Below are 7,241 nucleotides of genomic sequence, written 5' to 3' on the forward strand. Positions count from 1 at the left end.
ACTCAAGGCTTACATGGGTGCCTCACATTAAACTGTTAAAGGGAAAAGCTATAAAAGCGTATTTTACGGGTTCTTTCACATCTATCTTGGGGTGCAGACCGCACAACGCATCTGCGGCTTTACCGAACGCTTATTTGTAGTAAACTTGACTATGGATGTGAGGCTTATTCATCTGCATCTCCCACTGTTCTCCGGATGTTGGACTCAGTTCATAATGAAGCTCTCAGAATCTGTACAGGGGCTTTTAGGTCTTCACCTGTGGAATCCCTGTAGGCTGAGAGTGGAGAACCACCTCTTTAATTACACCGGGACTAGCTGAATCTGATTTACTACACGAGACTACAAAGGATTCCGGGATCTCCTACATCCAGATTGGTTTTCAACCCCCTTGAGAATAGCCTATCCTATGGTAGGAGAATGAGGAATCTTGTGGAAGATCTTAATTTAAATCTCACTAAAGTTCTGGCTGTTGGAACTCCCCATTTCCTCCCTTGGACCAATCAAGTCGAGCTGGATTTGGATTTGGTCGGAATTGGGAAAGGGGAGAGATCCGAAGTAGAAATCAGAGATTTCTTCAATACACTTCTAAGTACCAAAGATCAGATGTAATACATACACTGATGGTACAAAATCTTAAAATGGTGTGGGCTTTGCAGCAGTGAGCAGCAGGAAGACTGCATTTGGCAGTCTTTCTCTATCAGCCTCAATCTTCTCTGCAGAGTTACATGCCATCCTTGCAACAGACAAGATGACTAGAGATCTGACAAACAAGTCTATTGTAATATTTTGTGACTCTCGTAGTGCCTTGCAAGCAATCAAGAGCTTAAATGTGAGGAATGCCAAGAGCCATAAACAGTCGCACATGTGCAACATTCTCAGACCAAAGACGTTGGTACTTGTCTCCCCCATATACACTGAAAAATGTATTGGGGAAGGATTGTGACATAGGATTTATTGGTTTCCTTAGGGAAAATAATATTTTCAATAAAATTTAATTATGCATAATGCTTATGCAATAATTTTATACATTTAGAGCATAATGTTTATGCTTTGATTTCTAATATAATATACATTGTTATTTATGACATTTATTGATAGATTTTTAACATTTCGAATATTTTAATATTTCAGTCTAACAAAATGTTCGCCGCTAAAGACCTTAGCTGTTGACGCGGCAGATATTTTTTAATAATCAATCAGTCAATCCTCACCCAAAACGAAGCAACCAGAGCAGCGGTCAAGAATTTTGAAAATATACTGCTGACCGGCGAGCTACAGCCGCACCGCTGTCATCGCGTACCTCCTAGCCTCTGCTTCATAGACAATTCTTAGAAAGAGGTATATACGTGAGTAACGTGAACTTTAATAATAGAAGGCGAGCAGCCGGCAAAATAAACGTGAGTGAACGAAATGCAGTAGAAAAATTACTCATATCTTTCATACTATTGAAAATTGAAAATAGCTAATTATTTTAATAAATAAACTATAAATGTCACTCTCCCTGTGTCTAAGAACCCTTAACGCAGTCTTAATCCTAAACAATTTGTATGAGAATCTAACAATCGAGAACGAATGTTGATATTTAAATAAACTAACAATTATGCAATCATTAAGTTAAAGTCGACAATCTTGTTTTGATAGTCCCGATGCCAGGGGAGGGCATGAAGTATATCAGGGAAATTATGGGGTAAAACAGGCTGAAATAAAATTAATACAGAAAAAAAAAACACGTACAAACACCATAAAAACGATGAAAATCGCACTGTGAAACTCTTTGGGCCCTTAGGCAGGGGGCTACGCCCCCTGGATCCCCGTGTAACGTTCAGCGAAAAAATACCTTTATACAGCGAGAACGTCGATATTTTTACATTTCGTCGATTTTAATTGCTCTCTTTAACATTTGAAATACGTAATGGCCTCATATATCGGTTAATGTTACCGAGAGCGACGCACAAAGATAGAGGGAAAGGCCATCTTATAAAGCACTTTTTTAATAAAAATGGTACTGTAGCGACGCTCCGGCGGGAGGCGACCTTGCGACGTGGCAACCCAAGAATTTATAAATAATTATGGACTGAATAGACATAATATGTTAAACTGTTTACTAATGCAAAATATTATTTAGATAATAAGGGCTATCGTAAATTAATTAAGACGATATTAATTTCTCAATACTCCAATTTTCCGACGGTGAGTACTCCTTCAGTCTCGCGCCGTTTGCTACGTGATCCTCAGAACAGAGGCGAAGGTTGAGGAGAAGGGTCGGCAGTCTCCACGGCTGTGATTTCTGGTCGCCGGAGAAATTGGTTAAGTTAAGTACACCATCTCTGGACTCAAATAGCTAGACCAGTCAAATACGAGGCCTTAATGCTTTTATTGTATTTTTATTGAATTTATTAACTTTAAGAGATATGTTGGTTTAATTAAGTACCTGGTTGGTAAATTGTAAATGAGTGGCCCCCGCTACTGTAACCTGGAAGACAACAGCTAAACTCGGCTCTATGCTTTGAGTAAGAAGGTTTCCGCCTTGAGGCAGTCACTCCTACGCCAGTAGTTTGGGGGTGGGAGTTGCCTTGCTTACTACAGTACAATAGGAACTTACCAATTTCCCAAATCAAATGATCGCAATTTGAACCAAAAGCCGGTTCCAAAAATGGGGTTTGGCCAAATGTCACCGATTAGCGTATTTCCCTAGGCGGTGTTAGAATTTTGTAGTCCGTAGTTAATTTTATTACTGAAAATCTTGAGCACTTAATATTCATTTGCATATTTAAATGCGTTATTTGGACAAAGTTTTTACACATTTTCACCATGAATTTAGATAAGCGTTCCACTATTTCATTAAAATACACCGGCCGTTGATCACATGTAATTTAAAATGATGGTGTTTATTATCTATTTATATATATGTGTGTGTGTGTGTGTGTGTGTGTGTGTGTGTGTGTGTGTGTGTGTGTGTGTGTGTGTGTGTGTGTGTGTAATATATGTACATATGCAAAATATTGCTAAAGTTGTAAAATATACCGTTAAAATATGTATTGGTTACAGACAAATAAGGGTTTGAACTACACGATTTTATGTCGCTCTTTGGAGAGCTATTCTCATCAAGAGGAATTGGGCGGGCAGGTTTCCCGCGTTACTACCGCACAGTTATACAAAGTTAAATGTTGATTCCGATTTATTCCTTCACAGTTCATTTCATAAATATGAAGAAAACTATACATTATTTCACATATCGCTGATAACAGGCCACGCCAGTCGACATTGTGTGGACAGATATGTGGCAGTGTGAGATTACAAAGTTTTCTGATCGGCTTATATGTTGCACAGAACCATGATCTGGGGTGCGATGTGCTGCTCAAACGTAAGGATGAGTTACTTTCTGGTGTTAAGCGGCAAAAAGACCCAAAGCCAATAACGCAACTTTACATCGCCAACAGAAAATTGACTTAAGTCGTTTAATCAGAATTTTAATTATATACACTAAATCCACAAATAAAAAAGTTTTAAACGGACTAGTTCTTCCATTTTTCATTATGGTACCATATGTGAGGTAACAGGTATTACATGTCTTAAAATCCGTGGGTGTAGGCAAATCAACCTTACAAAATACTATCAGGGTAAAATTTATGAAAACATCTCATCTATTATATATATATATATGTGTGTGTGTGTGTGTGTGTGTGTGTCCTCTCATTATGCATATATGGATCGTCACGTAAAGTAACGGCAAATAGCGACAAAAGCTACTTTTAAATAATAGTTTTATAAGGTAATAGTTTTATACAAGATAACTTTATATTACCGATTTACTGTGGTGGGGGATAAAGATGTGCAGCTGTCGTAGACACACGAAGGCATTATAACGTGAACAACGCGAGGGCAAAGCGGATGCTACATGAACGGGTGAAACAAACAAGCCGGGGCGAGACACCAAAAATAGAATAACATTGCGAGGATTCGAGCGGACTCCAGACAAAAAATGTGGTCAACAGAACAAGACGCAGTTACAAAAAATAGAGGCGCACCATGACGTCAAAGTGTTGAAAACATCTCGTGACAAAGTGACGCCACGTGACGGACTAACAGAAGCAAAAAAGAAGTCACGAGTGATAAAACAATAACTAGTTTGAAGCGATCACTATATATATTACAACACACCAGTCTAAGAACAAGAAAAGAACATTTTCTGGCAGGTAGAAAAGTTTACAGTGATAAATACAGTGTTGAAAATTTGCTGGGACACAAGAAAGTCCTGACGCAGGTATCTTTCAAATTAGTGAAAAGAAATTATATTATATTCATGATAACTGTTAAGGGTGTAGCTGGATGGGTTCCCATATCGGGAATAAAAGACAGTTAGTGACAGACAAACGCGGATTAGATTTCGGAGTAGCATCCAGTAGCCATGTCAGTTTTGTGGCACATCTTGGCAAGCCCGGTTGAAGTAATTTAGTGCCTTATCTTGAGGGAACATAGTGGACGGGAATGTGCTATGGATAATTTGGATTAAGTAGTATTAGGGATTATGTCTTGATTTATGTGTGGCTATATAATGGACCAAGAATTGTATTTGATTAAGTTAAGTTTGGAAGTAAGAATTATATAATGGAATAATTATAGATTTGATTATCAAGTTTGAAGAATGCTATAATTAAATTCATATAGATTTGAATTTTAAGTGTATGGATATATTAAGTTAGTTTAGAAAGTAAGGAATTAATGAATTACTTTTAAGAGATCTCAGCTCTATGGAAGTGTGATTTAACAGTGATGATTGTATTGGATTATAATGAACTTAGATGTTGTATTATTGGCATATCAATTTATGTGATTGGCTTTACATTTTGGCTATATAATATTTATTCATTTAATAAATAATGTCTAAAATCTCTAAAAAGTTGTGGACTTTTCCTCACATTTATCTTAACTAATTGATGCAACTTTGAAGAGTTAAATCTGTGAGAGGAATATGACTAGTATGAACTGTAAATATTATATCAGACACTGAGGAGATAATATATAATAGTTGATGAAAAAGAGGCAACAACACAGCGGCCCGAAGAAATGTACATAGGCGCCTTTTTGGTTTATCCCTTGTGTAAAAGACATATTGAGCAAAATATTGCTCATGATATTGTTTAGCTTCCTAGGCCGTTGCTCCCAACTTTTCATCGTGCTCCAAAGTCGGTCGATATTTTGAGTGTGGGCTTTCTTGTTTTACCGGGATACAAATTCTAACGAGTGATTTACGGTTTCGTGATTGTATCCCAACTGTTTGAGAGGGTGTAACCCCTCCACTGATTTGTATATATAGTCGTTTCACTTTCGTAAAATAAACGTTTTTGGTACCCCGCTCAAAAGCGCCAAACACCCAAAAATCCTTTAAACGCCTTTCGGCCACGATTGAATTTTCCTCCGCCAAAATAACTCTCGTAGCATTCCACCACCTTGCTGCAAACTTCACTGGTAAAGGACCGCCAGTCCACTGCGGTATGTGAGACCTATCCTAAGTTTTCCTCGATATATTTTTTGTGAATAAATAGGCCTTAAATATACATTTAAAAATCGCAAATTTTCACTCGGCGATACTTTGGATTTACCCAATTGCTTTTCAGCAAAGACACTGTGTGATGACATTTTTCATTCTTTTGTTTTTGGGTTTGTCTTCTGTCTATTGCAATGAAATTGATATATTTTTTATCGTATCTGCATTCTTTATCACAATTTGCACACTTTACGGTCTTCGGTAAAACGCCGTGACTCTGGAAAAATGGCTATATCGTCCTGTCTATAGAATTTTGATATCGCTTCTTCAAATGTCTGGTCACACCCAGTACACTTTGCCTAATGCATATAGGCCCCGCAAATTGGTCCAATTACAATTACGTAACAGTGACGAGTGTGTAAGTGAAATGCATGTGTAAATGCAAATTCTGTTGTAGTGTCGTTCTTTATTAATTTAGAAACAAATGGCATCTGAAGCGGTTTGTCAATAAGGAATTTTGTATATTATTACATTCATTAAGATTTCAGCAACAAATAATCCTGTTTATGCTAATATAATTACTGATGAACGCTTAATGATTATGACGATAATAAATATATCGGTGAATCTTTATAACCTCTTTGAATGCTTTTTTATCTTGTGCTAAAATCTGACCATAATTTACGCTATTATTATTCCGTAAGTCGTTGCGTTTCTCTGAGGAGTCGCATTCGATCAGCTGAGCGAGATCATAGACGTTTGCTTGCTTCAACTTTTCACAACTACTAGCTAAGTGGTTCTAAGGAGGGTGAAAAACAAGTCTAAAAACATGCTCCCAATACATATGCCGTATTATATCTGATATACTGAAAGAAAAATATTGTTCATTCTGATAAAATAGGAATTCAATATTGCTGTCTATTTTTATATTTCCCTTGTATTTGTCAGTGCATGTCAAAGCTTTGATACATAATCATAATATGTTTATCATAGAAATATTTATTTCCCGATGTGAAAAGTAATGCTTGAAGTTCAAACAAGGTCAGATGAACTCGTCGCGCCGAGGCGCAGGTTCTTTACTGGACTTCGAGCCACGTGGCAAGCAGCCACGCGGTCTATCGTGCTTATGTACACGGTATAATGTCATAATGACAGATGGAAAATCCGAGGTAAAAACGAGGCTGCCAAGCTGACACTGATATTCAAGATGGACCGTCCTGAAACTGCAAATAGAGGCCATACCATGGGGATGAGGGAAAGAGATTTATTTTCCAGTGAAGTAACAACCTGCAAAACGACTACATGCGGATGGGATTCACCACGGAACGTTATCAAAGAGATGGAACAAACGACATTGCCAAAATCGCCTACAGTTCGCCCAGCAGTATATGGAGTGCGTACGGGAACCTCCATTACTGGATGAGAAGTAAAAGGTGTAAATATCCTTATTATTTTTCAGTTTGCTCATAGACTTAGTTCAAATGATGATATAGATGTGTTTATACGTTATATTTCATGTTCTGATTATCTATCATTATTTACTTTTAAAATGTGACAGACGACATATCTATGAAACGACGAGGAGTGGCTACGTGACCAATAATAAGTGGGTAGATTATCATTCATGGTGAACTCGCCGAAAATGAAGGGAGATTCAGTTTAGACAAATATTTAGAAATTGTTAAAAAAATATTCCTCCCTTCAGCACGGTGTTATCCATTGGCCGTTCCTTGAAACAACCATATTCGTGCAG

This window comes from Penaeus chinensis, chromosome 36 (assembly GCF_019202785.1).
Source record: "Penaeus chinensis breed Huanghai No. 1 chromosome 36, ASM1920278v2, whole genome shotgun sequence".
NCBI lineage: Eukaryota > Metazoa > Arthropoda > Malacostraca > Decapoda > Penaeidae > Penaeus > Penaeus chinensis.